General features: G+C 55.4%; 1 long non-coding RNA gene across 4 annotated transcripts; it reads right to left on the bottom strand.

The window, feature by feature from the left end:
* Positions 1–561: 561 nt before the first annotated feature.
* On the bottom strand, positions 562–13,956 carry LOC121019774 (uncharacterized). 4 transcript variants are annotated; one of them, XR_005785777.1, is made up of 4 exons: positions 11,537–13,956; positions 10,436–10,610; positions 9,282–9,447; positions 8,611–9,115 (listed from the first exon to the last, which is right to left on the bottom strand). It is a non-coding gene; the product is annotated as an uncharacterized LOC121019774 (long non-coding RNA). The 4 variants fall into 4 exon arrangements; XR_005785776.1 differs by having other exon boundaries at positions 9,282–9,741; XR_005785778.1 differs by lacking the exons at positions 10,436–10,610; positions 11,537–13,956 and adding an exon at positions 562–1,627 and having other exon boundaries at positions 8,981–9,115; positions 9,282–10,376.
* Between the last annotated feature and the right edge of the window lie 1,817 nt (positions 13,957–15,773).

The raw sequence follows: 15,773 nt of genomic DNA on the forward strand, positions 1-15,773 counted from the left end.
CGCCAGTCTGGAGTGCCCGTGTTTGTGTGTGACGTGGAAACAGTCCCCAGCAGAGCTCTGTCTCCCTCTGCGAGCCTGGTCTCGAGCCTCCTTTTCTGTCCTGCATCGTTCCCCAGGCGGGGGGGGGGGGGCACAGTACAGGGAGGGTGTCAGGGCTGGCCCCATCTCTAACCCTGAGGCCTCTGTGACAGCAGCCACCTGGTCGCTGTCACCCTTCAACACCTACACGCTGGCTCAGGGCCAACTGCATGCTGGGCCCTACTCAGATGCTGGCACATGCTAGAGCGGGCAAGGTTCGGGGCCCGTCCAGGGCCCTGGCAGTGGGGCCTGGTGACAGAGAGGCTGGCCCTGCCCCTGCCTTTCTGCCCCTACCCTGCTGCCAGGTGGGGTCTGGGGTCTGAGCGGACCACAAGCTGCTCAGAGCGCAGAATGAGGCAGAGGTAGCGCTGCCTTGACAGATTAACGTCCAGCTCCTTCCCCCGGCCTGAGCATCAAGAGCTCAGAACTAGGGGCAGGCCAGCTGCCCCACCCAGCCCACCCCAGCCCAACCCCCACCCACCATCTGGTCTTCAAGCGACAGAAAATGAAGTCAGACCACATTCCCAACTTCAGGTCCTTCTGGTGCGAGTTGGCAGGGGAGCCGGACAGGTTCTGGGTCTTCCACGTATGGTCATTTAGTCAGCCCCAAGCACAGACACGCTGTGCAGCCAGCCCGGGGTCACGCGGTGTGGCCGGAGCAGCTGGCACTAGGGCAGAACTGACCCTGAGGAGAGTTGGGGGGGGGGGGGGGTCCTCACACTCGCCGAGTGCGAGGACCTTGGAAGGGGGCATCTGTGGTGGCAGGGGCCGGGTTGCCCCCCCACCCCAGCCTGCTTCTTTGGGGTGGCCAGGGTCCCTCCCAGGTGGGCCCTGGGACCAGCCTTGGCTAACCCTCGCTCCCACTCAGACCTTGGCTAGAGGTGCCAGGAGTGCTGAAGGATGTGACCCCACCCTCACCTCCCCAGGCATGTTCATGCGGGTGACCCAGACCCCAGCTGGGCCGTTGTCCCCACCCCACGCAGATGAGGCCATGGTCAGCCCCTCTTGGCCCTGAATACTGGGCTGGGCCCCAGGACACCCCGGGAAAGTCCCCTGGGAACGTCCCCTGGTGCCAGTGGGCCCTGCACTGTGGTTCTTTCAGGGCGATCGACCAAACCCGAGCCTCCTTTGCCTTGGTTTCCTCAACCCGGAAGTGAGGTGGCCAAGAGTCCGGCACCCCCTCAGGTCAGTCGAGCCAAATGAAGGAGGCCTTGCCAGCTGGGAGCAGGCTGCTCCTGCCGCAGGAATGTGGGGGGGAGTCACCCGGGAGGAGGGGGGCCCCGGGTGGAGAGCAGCCCCAGCCTGGGCCTCCCCTGGGGCGCGCGGGCATGTACCAGACTCGAGTTGGGAGCTGACGCCTTACTTCACAGCGTCTCACTGCCCCATTTCTCGTGCCGTAAGATGAGGCTCGATGGCAAGGGTGGGTCCCCCACCTGGTGCCGCCACAGGATCTCCGCAGGCCACCCCACTAGTCCTGACACCGGCGAGGACGCGGAGAGAGAGGATCTCTTTGGCACTGCTGGTGGGAATGCTGGCTGGTGCGGCCACCCTGCAAAACGGTATGGAGGCTCCTCAAAAAATTAAAGGTAGAACTACCCTACGACCCAGCAATGGCACTGCTAGGCATTTACCCAAGGGATACAGGTGTGCTGTTTCGAAGGACACGTGCACCCCCATGTTTATAGCAGCACAATCGACGACAGCCAAAGTATGGAAAGAGCCCAAATGTCCAGCGATGGATGAATGGAAAAGAAGATGTGGAATATATACACGATGGAGTATTACTCGGCAATCAAAAAGAATGAAATCTGGCCATTTGCAGCTACGTGGATGGAACTGGAGGGTATTATGCTCAGTGAAATTAGTCAGAGAGAGACAGATATCATAGAACTTCACTCATATGAGGACTTTAAGACACAAAACAGATGAACACAAGGGAAGGGAAACAAAAATAATATAAAAACAGGGAGGGGGACAAAACACAAGAGACTCTTAAAGACAGAAAACAAACTGAGGGTTGTTGGAGGGTTGTGGGTGGGGGGATGGGCCAAATTAGTGATGGGCATTAAGGAGGACACTCGTTGGGTTGAGCACTGGGTGTTATACACAGGGAATGAATTACCAGAATCTACTCCTGAAATCATTATTGCACTATATGCTAACTAACTTAGATGTAAATTTAAAAATTAATTAAAAGAAGGGAAGAAAGACAAAGACAAAGGAAAGGTCCATCCAGGGGTGCCTGGGTGGTTCAATTTGTTAAGCGACTAACTTCAGCTCGGCAGCTCAGTCATAATCTCGCGGTTCATGAGTTCCAGCCCTGCATCGGGCTCTCTGCTGGTCAGCACAGAGCCCACTTCAGATCCTCTGTCTCTCTCTCTCACTCTGCCCCTCCCCTGCTCTCCCTCTCTCTGTCTCCTAAAAGTAAAAATAAACATTAAAGGGGTGCCTGGGTGGCTCAGTCGGTTAAGCGTCCAACTTCGGCTCAGGCCATGATCTCACAGTTGAGGAGTTCGAGCCCCGCGTCAGGCTCTGTGCTGACAGCTCGGAGCCTGGAACCTGCTTCAGATTCTGTGTCTCCCTCTCTCTGCCCCTTCCCCACTCATGCTCTGTCTCTCTGTCTCGAAAATAAAATAAACATTAAATTTTTTTTTAAATAAACAAGGAAGGAAGGAAAAGAAAGAAAGAAAGAAAAAAGAAAGAAAGGAAGAAAGAAAGAAAGGAAAGAAAGAAGAAAGAAAGAAAGAAAGAAAGAAAGAAAGAAAGAAAGAAAGAAAAGAAAGAAAGAAAGAAAGAAAGAAAGAAAGAAAGAAAGAAAGACAGAAAGAACGATCCGTCCACAGATGACAACTGAAACATTCCGGACAAATCGTAAAAACCAAGTCCTTAAGGGTCCTGGGGAAGGAACGAAAGCTAGCAGAATTTGGAGGGGAATTGACACTGACGGAGGAGAGCAGCAGGGAGGAGGTCTCCCTCTGCGTACGTAGCTTTGCCCTGAAGATAGTCAGAGGCAGGGTCCCCGTGATGGGGCTCCAGCAGAGATCCCACCATCTTTCTGGCTGAAGGAGGAAGGAGCCCAGGATTAGCAGATCCCAGAGAATAAGCGAAGAATTCTGAAAGACAGCCTGGGGAGGGGACCCCAAATTCTGTGTCTGAACTCTACCCAGGTCTCTTGCTGACCCCTGAATCATACATGTACAAGGCAGACTGGAAACAGCTCAGCCAAAGATGAAATACTGGCCGAGACCGACGGCTCTGCAGAGTTCACTGTTCAAGCCTAATCAAGTTTATTGCCAGCCAAGACAAAAGCATCAACAGTCTTCACAGGAATATAACAGAACGCAGTGTCTCTACGACACGATAGTCACAGTATTCATGGTAAAATCCAAGACCGTGTCAACTATACTTTGCTTAAGAAAAAATCCAGGGGCACCTGGGTGGCTCAGTTCGTTGGGCGTCCGACTTTGGCTCAGGTCATGACCTCACAGTTCACAAGTTCGAGCTCCTCATCGGGCTCTGTGCTGACAGTTCAGAGCATGGAGCCTGCTTTGGATTCTGTGTCTCCCTCTCTCTCTGCTGCGCCCCGGCTCATGCTCTCTCTCTCAAAAATAAATAAATAAATAAATAAATAAATAAATAAATAAATAAATAAATAAATAAAATTGTTAAAGCAGCTATTACAACTATACTCAACTGAGTAATGGAAAATAGGCTTTCATGAATGGAGATGTAGGATACACACACACACACACACACACACACACACACACACACGCATATAACCAAGTTTTAGAAATGGCAAACACGCGATTTGGAATTTTAAAATCCACAGGATGAGCTTAATAACAAGATTAATCACTTCCAATTGAGAGTCAGGTAGGAGCTCCTCAGTTGCACGGTTAAATGGGTTTTGAAATGTGGAAATTTCCTTTGCGAGAACACTGAGGAGCTGTAGTTTGAACTCAAAACATACAGCTGCTGCCGATGCACAGAGGAGTGGGGAGCCCGCTTCTCGTTTCAGCTTAGACAGCATGGGAAGCATGTGACCCGCGTCCTTGCGATTCACATAACGTCATTGGTTGAGATGGCAGTAACGTGTGTATGTTTCACATACAAGTACTTCTTTCCCTTGTAATTTGAGGCTAAAATCATTAAGAGACATGATCAAGTCTGAAGCAAAAATTAAATTGCAAAGCAATTCAGTGTTCGATAATTTAGGTTAAAGGAAGTTCTTCACAGTGAATACAACAAACAGTGGATTGTACACTTTAAATGGGTATTATATCTCAATAAAGCTATGTTTTAAAAATAGGCCGGGGCACCTGGGTGCCTCAGTTGGTTAAGCATCTGACTCTTGATTTCGGCTCAGGTTATGATCTCACAGTTCGTGAGTTCAAGCCCCGCATTGGGGTCTGCACTGACAGTGTGGAACCTTCTTGGGATTCTCTGTCTCCCTCTCTCTCTGCCTCTCCCCCCTGCTCATGCTCACTCTCTCTCTCTCAAATAAACAAGCATTTAAAAATAGACTAAAGTATGGGGCGCCTGGGTGGCGCAGTCGGTTAAGCGTCCGACTTCAGCCAGGTCATGATCTCGCGGTCTGTGAGTTCGAGCCCCGCGTCAGGCTCTGGGCTGATGGCTCGGAGCCTGGAGCCTGTTTCCGATTCTGTGTCTCCCTCTCTCTCTGCCCTTCCCCCGTTCATGCTCTGTCTCTCTCTGTCCCAAAAATAAATAAACGTTGAAAAAAAATTAAAAAAAAAATAGACTAGAGTAGAACAGAATAAAACAAAACAAAATAAAAAACAGGCCAAGGCAAGAATATCCGGTAGGAAAAGGACCATCTGTTCAACAAACGGAGATGGGACAACTGGACAGCGACATGCAAAAGAGAGAAATTGAACCACTTTCTTACATCACACACAAAAATAAACTCAAAATGGATGAGAGATCTAAATGTGAGACCTGAAACCATAAAAGTCCTTTAGAAGAGAACACAGGCAGTAACTTATCTGACATGGGCTGTAACAACTTCTTTCTAGACATGTCTCCTGAGGCAAGGGAAACAAAAACAAAAATAAACTTTTGGGACCTCATCAAGATAAAATGCTTCTGCACAGCAAAGGAAACAATCAACAAAACTAAAAGGCAACCAACTGAATGGAAGAAGATTGTTGCAAGTTACATATCCGATAAGGAGTTAGTACCCAAAATACATAAAGAACTGATACAACTCAATTCCAGAAAACCAAATAATCCAATTAAAAATTGGGCAAAGACATGAACATTTTTCCAAAGACACCCAGATGGCCTCCAGACACATAAAAAGACGCTCAACATCCCTGATCATCAGGGAAATGCAAATCAGAACTCCAGTGAGGGACCACCTCACACCTGTCAGAATGGCTAGACTCAACAACATGAGAAACAACAGTGCTGTCGAGGATGTTGAGAAAGGGGAACCCTCTTGCACTGCTGGTGGGAATACAAACCAGTGCAGCCAGTGTGGAGACCAGTATGGAGGCTCCTCAAAAAGTTAAAAATAGAACTACCCCCCCCCCGGGGGGGCATCTGGGTGGCTCGGTCGGTTGAGAGTCCAACTTTGCCTTGAGTCATGATCTCACCGTACATGAGTTCTAGCCCCACATCTGGCTCGCTGCTGTCAGCACAGAGCCCGCTTCATATCCTCTGCCCCCCTCTCTGCCCCTCCCCTGCTCACACTCTCTCTCAAAAATAATAAATAAACATTAAAAAAAAATAGAATACCCCCAGTTCAGTAATCACACTACTGGGTATTTACCCAAAGAATACAAGAACACTAATTAAAAAGGATACGTGCTGCACCCCAATGTTCACTGCAGCATTATTTACAATAGCGAAATTATGGAAGTGGCCCAAATGGCCATCGATAGATGAATGGATAAAAAACAGGTGGTGTAGGGGCGCCTGGGGGGCTCAGTCGGTTAAGCGTCCTACTTTGGCTCAGGTCATGATCTTGCATTTCGTGAGTTCGAGCCCCTCGTGGGACTCTGTGCTGACAGCTCAGAGCCTGGAGCCTGCTTCGGATTCTGTGTCTCCCTCTCTCTGCCCCTGCCCCACTTGTGCGTGCTCGCTCTCCCTCTCAAAAACAAATAAACAAATTTTTTTACAAGAAGAAGTGGTGTATATAGAGAATGGAATATTGCTCAGCCATTTAAAAAAAAATACGAGATCTTACCATTTGCAACAAATGGACAGGGCTATAGAGCTAGAGGGTATGATGCTCTGAGTGAAACAGTCAGTTGGACAAAGACAAATACCATGTGACTTTACTCATACGTGCAATTTAAGAAACGAAACAAATGGGGGCGCCTGGGGGCTCCGTCGGTTACGCATCTGACTCTTGATTTCAGCTCAGGTCATGATCTCTCCATTTGTGAGTTCAAGCCCCACATGAGGCTCTGTGCTGACAGCTCAGGGCCTGCTTCGGGTTCTCTCTCTTCCTCTCTCTCTCTGCCCCTCCCCTGGCTCATGCTCTCTCTCTCAAAATAAATAATTAAAAAAAAAAAAAAGAAACCAAACAAATGAAGGGGGAAGAAAGAGAGACAAACTAAGAAACAGACTCTCAACTACAGAGAACACACTGACGGTTACCAGAGCGGGTGGCGGAAGTTGGTGCTGGGGGTGAAGAGCCCACTCATCATGATGGGTAGCAGGTGACATGTGGGATCGTTGGATCACTGTACCGCGTGTGCGAAACTGACATCACGCTGTATGTTAACTCCACTGCACTTAAAACATAGATCGATCACTTAAAGAGGCTAAGGATTTGAACAGACACTTCACAAAAGGTGTGTGAATGGCCAGTCAACACACCTGGAACGTGTGGGGACAACAACAGTGGTCCGACATCACCCACCGCCCAGGGAAACGCAAATCAAATCCGTGTGACACTCGCCCACCTGAGCGAGTCAGTTGGAAGGGACTGACAGCGCTGAGCGTTGGCAGGCATACGGAGCAGCCGAACGGTCACACGCTGCTGGTGGACGCGCATGCCAATGCCGTCACTTTCGTCTGGCGTTTCCTTTTCTTTTTTGGGGGGAGACACCGAATCCGAAGCAAGCTCCAGGCTCCGAGCCGTCAGCCCAGAGCCCGACGCGGGGCTCGAACTCACGAACTGCGACATCATGACCTGAGCCGAAGTCGGTTGCCCAACCGACTGAGCCACCCAGGCGCCCCTCATCTGGCGTTGTCTTAAGACGTTAGACATACACCTCACTGCGCGATTTGGTCACTCCACTCTTAAGTAATGGCTCCAGAGAAATGAGAATGTACATCCACGCAAAGAACAGTCACAGTAGCTCTATTCACAGTAGCCAAAAATGGGGAAAAGCAATTTTCCACCAATAGATGAACGGACAGACTAAATGTGGTCTGTCCATCTGGCAACAAGGAGGAACAAGGCACTGACACGTGAAGAAACGATGAGTTTCAAGATCATGCTGAGTGAAGAAGCAGAGGGCAGAGAGAATATAAAATCTTTGTAAAAACTTTAAAATGCAAGCTCATCTATTATAACAAAAAGCAAATCCGCGGCTGCCTTCAGCCAGGCAGCTGCCCCCAGGTTAGGGATTCCTGTTCAACAGGGAGTAACGAACACAAAAGTGCAGTGGAGACGTTCCGCATCCTGGTTGCGGTGGTGGCTTCATGGGTGTGTACGTGCCAAGGCTCTTTGGATGGTGCACTTTATCAACGTTTATTTATTTTTGGGACAGAGAGAGTCAGAGCATGAACGGGGGAGGGGCAGAGAGAGAGGGAGACGCAGAATCGGAAACAGGCTCCAGGTTCTGAGCCATCAGCCCAGAGCCCGACGCAGGGCTCGAACTCACGGACTGCGAGATCGTGACCTGGCTGAAGTCGGACGCTTAACCGACTGCGCCACCCAGGCGCCCCGGGAATCACTGTTTAAAGAGTGCAGAATGTCCGTTTCATAAAAAGTTCGGCTGGAAGTTGACGGTGGTGGTGGGTACACAGCATTGTGAGTGTACCTAATACCACCAAATCGTACGCTTAAAGGTGATTAAAAGAGTAAGTTTTATGTATATTTCACAACCATAAAACATCAACAGCGTTCATTCACATCAGCAATAATAACAAACTTAGTAGAAAAGTAATCCTTTCTAATAACGATGAGATCCACAAAGTCTCTAGGAATCAGCCTAGTAATGCAGAGAACAACCCAGCAGGATAACGCTATCAGTGCTCCTAAAATTGTTCTGTACAATTGGATCCTATTTTTTTTTTAAATTTTTAATGTTTATTTATTTTTGACAGAGACAGAGAGACAGAGCATGAGTGGGGGAGGGGCAGAGAGAGAGGGAGACACAGAATCTGAAACAGGCTGCAGGCTCTGAGCTGTCAGCCCAGAGCCCGACCCGGGGCTCGAACTCACAGACCGCGAGATCATGACCTCAGCTGAAGTTGGACGCTCAACCGACTGAGCCACCCAGGCGCCCCAATCGATTCAATCCTATTAAAAATTAAAATACAAGGTTTTTGTTTTTTTTTTCAGGAATGTAACGATTTTATTTTAAAAATAAAGAGAAAAAATATCCGTGACGTAAGAAGAGACAAGTTCCTGGATACTAAGACAAAGGCGCACGTAATGAAGTTAGGAACAGACAGCGGGGGCAGGCACGAGACGACGCAAAATGCCCCCGTGTGCACGCAGGGACTGCTACCAGCAATGGCGGGGAAAGGGACAGTCCGTGGGACAGGTGGGGCAGGGAAATGAGGCCCCTTGCCCGCATGGCGGACAAGCTGGGTGCCAAATTCAGTAAGACCTGCGTACGGCAGAGAACACTCTAGGCACATAGAAGGGCCTGGACTGAGGAGTTGCGAAAGATGCCAAGATCCAAACAGAAACTACCTGCTGAATGTGGGTGAGTCTGACTTCACCAGAATGAAGGATTCCTGATCCACAAACAATTGGCAGTTAGCAGGCAGGCGTCAAACAAGCAGAGGGACAGCCGAAGCCTAGAAGTGCCGGAGGCTCAGTGAGTACCTAGAACGGGGGAGGACGGGAGCCCCTGTGACCCCAGAGATTCCAAGTCAAGCAAGGAGACGGACAAAATTAGAAAGGTGGGGGGTAACCGGTGTTGGTGACCATGTGAGGGACGGCCCGACGGCGGACACCTGGAACGAAGCTCCCACCCCCCCACCCTGGCAACCTGGATGAGCCTTCCTTTCCGGTCTCCTCCCAGCGCGGCTCAGCTCCGCGTTTTGCAAGTTGCGCTCAGGCGTGCAGCTGGCTTGCTCTTTCCTCGTGCACGACCTCCGTTTGTCCTTCCTCTCTGTCAGGCGTTGCCCCCAGGCTATTGCTGGCCTTGTCACTCTCTGGGTGAACAAAACAAATGTGGGGCTGCTGATTCTGCACAAAAGGCCTTTTTTCTCCCGTTCACAGGACTCAATCTGTTCCTCATCAGGGAGGGCATCCAGTCACGGCTAAGGAGTCGGATGAACAGTCACTCCTGGTTTGATCTCTGGTGTGGACGCACTTCCGTCTAATCTGATCATCTCCATGAGTCCAAGGGTGGGCGGCCAGGTTCCCCGGCAGGACCCACGTCCCGGCACGGCAGGGTCCGTGCCCCGAGTTCAGTAGGCTGTCTCCAGTCCGGTTTCTCGAAACACCTGTTCCCCAGTGTGGGCAAAATAACAAAAAGAACCAGAGTAGGCTGGCCTGGAGCCTGGAGCAGACCTGCCACGGGTCTCTGCACCAGGTGGCCTCTTCCAGGAAGCCTTCGTCGGCTGGCAGTCTTCCTGACTCTGAGAGGTCAGCCCCTTTCTCCCTGAGCCCCTGTTTCCGCCCTGACGCCAGTGTAGAGCAGAATATTCATTCTGTGAATGAAGACCCACTGCAGATGGCTTTTTACCTTTTTACAGAGAAGGAAACTGAGGGCCAGAGAGGTCCGATGACTGACCAGAGCCCACGTAAGAGTCAGGTCTCTCGGCTTTGAGAGAGGAGTGTGGGGACGGTTCCGGTGTCTGGCACCCCCGGGGCGACATTCTCGCTCAGCCACTGCCCTGCGAGCAGGTTCCAGGGCCTCGGTTTCCCGCTTTGCCGGGCGGCACTTGCCGGGGGTGGCTGCATGCCTGCAGCTGGGCCCCAGCCTCAAGGAAACGAGAGGGCCCCTTCCTGCCCCCCAGAACTGGCCAGGTCCGGTAGGTGGCCAGGGATGTTTCCCTTTGCCGCTGTGTCCCTGAGGCCATGGGGACTGCAGCCACAGGAACCAGTGACCCAGCCCAGCTGGCCTGAGGCAGACGTGTGGGTGGTGGGGCTGCGGCTATTCACCCGGCTGATGTCCCCTGCCCTGCTGAGCCTCACCTCTGCTCACAGCTATAGACCTGCTCACGGCCACCAGCTAGGTGGCCACTCGTCTTCTTGGGACATTCCGGGGGTGTCCGCGAGGGCCAGGGCTGAGGCTGCCAGCACCACACTCTGCGTCAGCCAGGCCTGGGGGCTTCTTGTATGTTGTGGCTTCCCAGGTGGGCTGCAGGGGCTGGAGAGACGTCACCAGAGGATCTGTTCCGGTCGGGCCCTGCCCAGCCCTCCCGCCACCCCCTCTCACGAATCCACACCATCGTCCTGGAGGCTGTGGTCCACTGCCTGGGGCCAGAGCTCACACCATGGCGATCACTGAACTCAAGGACGGGTTCCAAGGGCCACTGACCCTCTTCCAGGCTTCGGTGACTCCTGTCCCAGTTCACTTACTACTCTCAGTGGAGGCCCACGTGCATGCTCCCAACAGGGGCAGGGCTGTGGGCAGAGCTGGGACTGCTTCGTCCAAGGGTGGAGGACATGGGCCAGGTTCCAGGGAGGGGGGAGTGGGCCAGGACCAACTTTGACCTGAATGCCCACCTGCCTGCTGCTGCCTCCACCCCAAGCCCTGGGCGATGAGGCCCAGTGGAACCTGTGAGTGTCCCCACGGGCCACCGTGGTACTGGGATAGCCTGCTGGGCTCCCGGAGCCTCCCCCTGACCATCAGCCCTCCCCCAACATAATTTGCCTGGATACGACCTTGATGCCTTCTCAGAGGAGCAGAGGAAGCTCACACACAGCTAGATGTGGGGACCCAGAATGGCACAACAGTATCAGGGAGAGGGGGCAATCCTGGGGCTGACCCCAGGTCTCTACTTGGGCCCTGCTGACCCTGACCCAGCTGGCTCCACTGGCCGAGACGAGGGCCAGCCCCGCCCAGACACTCCCGGGCTTGCTTTGCAGGCCCGCTGGCATCTGTGAGTGGTGTCCTGGGTCAGAGGGCACAGGGGAGATGGAACTGCCCCTTGCCCAGCTGACCCCTGTTCCTCAGGCCCGGTGAACGAGCGTTGCCCCGGCCACCTCCCCCTGGACCTCCCCTGCTGCCACATGGGACCTGGCCTCCAGGGCCAGCACAGCCAGGACATCACGCTCTGGTTCCAGACTCACCTGCTGCCCTTCCTGCTGGCCACGGCTGGTGCCATCCTGGCCCTGCTCCGGGGGGATGTCTTCCGTGATGCCTTCCAGCAGATGTAGGAAAAGGTGGGGGTGGGTGGCCCCGGTGCTGAGTCGGGTAGGGGGCGCCTGGGCAGTGACCCCACCCCTGTGCCCCAACCCCCGAGTGAGGGGCCGTGACGGTGTCTTCCAGCTGCTCCTGGTGCTGGCTCCCCACAGCACCAGTGGCCTCTGCAGAACCCCCCTGGCGTGCAAGGCATCTGGGGGTGAGGGTCAGCAGCACGCAGGGCTACCCGCACTCTCTGACCCCCCACCCCAGCACTGTTCGGGTCCCTGGGCGGTCACTAGGAGCAGATGGGCAGAACTTGCCTCCCCCGCAGGGAGCTGAACCACTGTGTGGGCTGAGGACATGCCCGCAGGGACCCTCATGCTCAGACGTGGCCACGTGCTCCAGGGAGACTGCGTCTTTCTGACCGAGCACCTGCTATGTCGGGACCGGAGGCTCGGTGGCTCGAGCACGGGGAGGGAGGAGCGAAGCCAGCTGGGCTTTGGAGTGGGACAGGTGCCTCCCTGACAGCCAAGCTGATGGGCAATGCCCACATCCAGGCCCAGGTCCCGGATAGGCCCTCCAGCCCAGCTGGCCACCTCCTTCATGGCCTCAGGCACCATCACCCAGGAGCTGACCGTGGACCAGGCCTTGGACCAGCTCTCTGTGGAGCTCCCCGGGTCTGTCAAGACTGGCCTCTGGCCTCCACGTGGCAGGTGTCCTGGGCCTGCTCTGAAGCCACTGCAGCCAGGGCATCTGGGGTGACCTGTTTCCCCTCCCCACCAGACTTGGCCTGTGGCCTACTTGGCCCCACCGACTCCAGGTCTGGTCCCTTCCTCAGACCCCTGGCCACCCACCAGGACCCTACCGCACGTCAGGACAGCTTCCAAGGGCGAGTGACCGGGCTCTGGCAGGAGCTGGCTCACCTGGCCATCAGAGGGTGAAAGTGCTTGCTCACTGTTCTCTGGCTTCGACACATCCCCATCTCCCAGGGCCTCCTGCAGTCAGGGTGACCTCTGGGAGCAGTGGTCCGGATTGGGATGACAAGGACCCTAAGGTACACGGGGAAGCCAGGGCTGCCCAGGGTGGAGGTGGCCCCAGGTCACTTCCTCCGTGCCACCACAGAAGGGAAAATGAGGCTGAGATGAAGAGACGAGCCGGGACCTCGGGGAATCGAGCCGCGGCTCTCCCAGGTCACAGCCACAGAAGAGCGTCGTCCGGGCAGTGGTGGAGTGGACCTTGCCGTGAGCCCTTCTGTTCTGCAGAGTGGCTCCCCTACCCCATCTATACCAAGGCAGTGGGCTCCTCCCTCCCAGTGCCCCCAGCACAAGAAAGACCTCATCTTCTACGGAGTGTGGGGGACTCGCCCCCTACTCCCAGCTGCTACAGCCCAGGTGAGCTGGAGGCCGTGTCCCCAGCGGAGACTGGCAGGGCAGGAGGGAAGGGAGCCTGGGATGGGTCTGCTGAAGAGTGCCGAAACGTCAAGAGCTGAGACGTCTCAGGGCTCGGCTCCGAGGCCCAAAGCACGGGGTCACCCGCCCACAGGCAGTGGGCCAGGTCTGACCTCACGAACCAATACAAACCTCACACAGAGAAAACCAAGTGGGCTTCCAGGTTCCTGGTCCTCCAGTCACTGTGCTGGTCAAGCCCCCTGAGCTATCCCGGGGGGTGCTGTCCGAGCCGGCCCCACCCGGAGCTCCATGGAACACCTTGGAAGGTGCTGGGGAGGGGTCCTCCCGGGGCCATGGGGGCTAGGTGAGGGTGGCCGGCAGGGCAGCATCAGAGGGGCCACGGCCAGGGACGGCCAGGGACGGTGGGGGGGCACAGAGATGAGTTAGGAGGGAGCTCAGATGTGGCAACAGGGTGGGGAAAATGCCCACGTCCCCCAAAAGAAGGCGCCCCAGAGGACCAACCTGGTGCTGCCGATGGGCCAGATGTGAACACGGACCTGTGTGTGATCCCCGACCCCAGGGAGGTCTGGATGGGTGGCCCTGCCCGCCTCTGAGCCGGTCATCTTCACAGGGCCAGGCCAGTGGGAGCCCCTTCACCCGACCAGGGGTTCCTGGACTGGTCAGCCCGCCGTGAGCATGGGTGTGGCCGGCAATGGCCGAGGGGGCTGCAGGTACAACACGTGGAGGGACTGCCGGGTGGGCTGCAGAGCCGAAGCACGTGAGCACCAAGGGTGCGTGGGCCCGGAGGCCTGGGGGCTCCTGAGGGGGCCCCGCGCCACCCAGCAGTCTCAGCTTGGCCTCCAGACACCCCAGATGGCCCCCTTGACGACTTGGGGGGCTGAGTACAAAGTGCAGACGCAGAGGCAGCTCAGGGCCAGGGGGAGAGTGCCACAAACGAGCCCCACAACCCACCCCCAGAGAGTCTCCTCGCTCTCCCCACCCGCTCCCGCTCCGACCTGCATGCCTCGAAGCCTGACCAGCCTCAGGCGCGCCCTCTGAGAGTGGACTGTGCCCCCGGCCGCACTTCCTAGGCCACAGCCCAGAGGCCCAGCCACAGAAAGTGGCCGGCCATGTCCCGGGGCCTTCCTGGCGCTCTCCTTCTGGCACCTGGTCAGGCAAAGGGGGCTTCCTGCCGGCGCGTCCCCACTGAGACGGCTTCGGCGTCCAGGGCTGAAGCGGAGCCAACCTCCCAGACCTAGGGACACGTGTGCAGCAGTGAGGCCGTGTGGCCGACCAGCTCTTTCTGCTGCTTCCTGCGCCGGGTGGGTGTGCAGGCAGGACCCTGGGAGCCCCAGCGCTCTCTGTGTGACCCTCCCCCCTCAGGCCCACACCGGTCTCTCCTGAGGAGGAACAGGTCATGGCAGGCAGGCGTCCTCATTAGCTACTAATTGCAGCCCGTTCCGGCCTCCCCGGGCTGTTGCCAGATTACACCTGTTGACAAGATGTGGCGTCCCCAGCGGGAAGGCGCGTGTGCTGATTATGCCGCTAATGATGTGTTCATTGCCCACGGTAATTTCCTTCAACAAATAAAACGCTGTGTCTGCTCAGCCTAGGGACACTTCTGGCTTCACGAGGAGCCCGGCGTGCACCTGAGGGTGGGGAGGGCTGGTGGGCTCCGAACGGGACACCTCGGGCCACCAGGGAAGTGTCCCGATCCAAGCACTGGACGAACTGCCCGCAGCACCTGCGTGTGCTAAGAGAGACTGCTTTCTCTCTCGATTCTGAGCATAAGGGGCGCTGGGTCCCACCCTGACGCAGACCCTCCCCGAGTGGGCTCTTCCTTTACCCTCCCTCCTCACACCCCAGCCCAGGGCCCAGAGAGCCTCCCAGGTGAGTGGAAGGTTTGCAGGGACTGGCCTGGAAGGCTGTGCCCCCACACCCACCGAGACAGGGCAGGAGAGCCATGATCCTCAGGGACCTGGGCTGATTTACTCAGAAACTCCTGAGCACGAAGGCCCTCACGTGGGAAGGAGACCCCTCAGTGGCCACCCAGGCCCACAAACAAAATAGTCCCCAGTTCACAAAAAGCACGAGAGCAGGTTCCAAAGGCCAGAACCACTTGTTTGGGTGGGAGGCCGGCCTCGTTCTACCTGACCCCCCTCCCTACCAGGCAGGGGCTCCGCTGTACAGGGAGCCCCTCCGTGGGCCCTGTTTGCCCCTCCCCACCCCGGTGCCCGATGAGGACGCCAGGGCCTCTGCACCAGCCACAAGTGTCCCGGTGGGTCCGGTGGGCTGACGGACAGCACAAGCACACAGGCCGCCCCTGGGCACACGCTCCTCCTACAGCCATGCGGAGAAGGGGGAGCGGACCCCACTTCTCCTTTCCGACATCTTGGGGGGCCTTGATGCACAAAACAGTAACCCTGGAGAAGGTAGTGTTTTGAAATTACATTTTAAGAGAAAGTTAAAAAAAAAATTTAAGTGTTTATTTAGACAACCTCCACACCCAACATGGGGCTCAAACTCACAAACCCGAGATTAAGAGTTGCACGCTCTTCTGAGCCAGCCAGGGGCCCCTAAAATTTTTTTGGAAAAGACAAAGGCCGTTTACTTTTCCTGACCCTAGGTGGATGTATTCCTACAGCACACAGGCTGTCTCTCCCCGCCCCTCCAAGACCCTGCGGGACCAACCCTGGCTTTGCAGCACAGCAGGCGTGGTCCGCCCCAGCCTCGCACCCCAGGGCCAGCGCAGTCATATGACCTGTGAGATGCGTCACGTTATGCAGCTGTCCTC

The sequence above is a fragment of the Herpailurus yagouaroundi genome, unplaced genomic scaffold (assembly GCF_014898765.1).
Source record: "Herpailurus yagouaroundi ecotype Mexico unplaced genomic scaffold, PumYag 222, whole genome shotgun sequence".
NCBI classification, from domain to species: Eukaryota; Metazoa; Chordata; class Mammalia; order Carnivora; family Felidae; genus Herpailurus; species Herpailurus yagouaroundi.